The following is a 1,895-nucleotide window of genomic DNA, read 5'->3' on the forward strand; positions in this document are numbered from 1 at the left end:
ACACCGAGGGTTGCGATCCCGTGGCCGGTCCCGGTCCGGTACGGGCGCGACACTGAGGGTTGTGATCCGTTGCCGGTCACGAAAAAAGACAAAAAGGAAAAAAAAAAAAAAATGAACATTAAAAAAAAAAAAGAAACTTTTTCTTATTTTTAATTGCTCAAAGAGAATTAATTGGCTAAAGTAAAACAAAAGCAATATATCATAAGTTTACAATATATATTTCAGAAAAATGTAGTTACAACAGCACAAAATACAGGAGGCTGAAATTAGGAGGATATTGTTACAAGTGTCTCAAAGTGCATATGAAAGGGTGTGTTATCTTAAAGTAGACTGTTATTAAATAAAGTTGCACATTATAAACCATAAGGCAATTGCTATGGTTTGAATATTTGTCCCTTCAAAAGCTCATGTGGGAACTTAATCCCTAATATGGTATTTAAAAGATGGGGTCTTTAAGAGGTAATTGTATCATGAGGACTATGCCTTCATGAATGGATTAATTCTTTCATGGATTAATGGGTTAATGGATGAGTGGGTTGTCACAGGAGGGGCACTAGTGGCCTAATAAGGAAAGCAAGTGAGCGCTTTGAGATATTCTTGCCCAGCCCTTGTTATGTGATACCCTGTGTCACCACAGGACGCTGTAAAGAGTTCCCACCAAGAAGAAGTCTCTCACCAGATGTGTTTCCTGGACCTTGGACTTCCCAGCCTCCAAATCTGTAAGAAATAAATTCTGTTTCTTTACATATCATCCAGTTTGAGGTATTTCATTATAAGCAATGGAAAACTGATTAACACAGCAATCATAAATTTTTTTTTCCTTTTTGTCTTTTTTCATGACTGGCAACGGATCGCAACCCTTAGTGTCGCGCCCGTACTGGACCGGGACCGGCAATGGGATCGCAACCCTAATGAGAGAGGAACAAGGAAGGAAAAATCACATGGCAAAAAATAGAAAACTACTAGCAAGACGGTAGATTTTAATTCAACCATATCAAAACTATATTAAATATAAATGCCTAAAATACATTAAGTAAAGGACATATAGATTGTTAGATTGGATGAGACCACGATGCAATTATGTGCTTTCTACAATTTATAGGTGAACTTTATATTTAGCATAGGTAAGCTTAAAGTAAAAAAAATGGAAAAAAGTTATAACATTAGAACACTAATCAAAAGGAAGCTGGACTGGCTATATTAACAGCAAAGTAAACTTCAGAATGAGAAATATTACCAAGGATAAAGAGGGATGTTAAGTAATGATAAAGTGGTCAATTCACCAAGAACACACGGTAACAATCCTAATATGTACGTGTGTAACAACAGATCTTCAATGTATATGAACTTATAGGAAAAATAGGTAAACCCACAATTATAGTTGGAAATTCCTCTCAATAATCAATAGAAAGGGGGACAGAAAATCAGCAAGGGTACACAATACCCAAACAACATTATCAACCAACTTGACCTAATTGACTTTTGTGGGGTGGATGGAAAACAGAACTTAGAGAGAAACTTGTAGTATTAAATGTTTATATTAGAAAATAATGGTCTCAAACCAATGATCTAAGCTTCCACATTAAGGAAAGGTAAAAAGAACAGCAAATTAAACTTGGAGCCAGCAGAAGGAAGGAAATAATAAAAATAAGAACAGAAGTAGATGAAATAGAGAAAATCATGAAACTGAAAGTTGGTTCTTTGAAAGAAAAAAAATCTAACCTAAGACATAGATAGCTGTGGAATCTCCCTGAGCATCCAAAAAAGAGACACAGAAAGAACAGGCGGAAAGGAGAGCAGGGCCCAGATCACTGGGTCTAGACCCAGGAGGGGCAGAGTGAGAGGATGAGCTTCAACCAGGTCAGCTACATTTTTATCTGTTTTATATCATTGAA

This window comes from Galeopterus variegatus, unplaced genomic scaffold, assembly GCF_000696425.1.
Source record: "Galeopterus variegatus unplaced genomic scaffold, G_variegatus-3.0.2 Scaffold1548, whole genome shotgun sequence".
Lineage (NCBI taxonomy): Eukaryota > Metazoa > Chordata > Mammalia > Dermoptera > Cynocephalidae > Galeopterus > Galeopterus variegatus.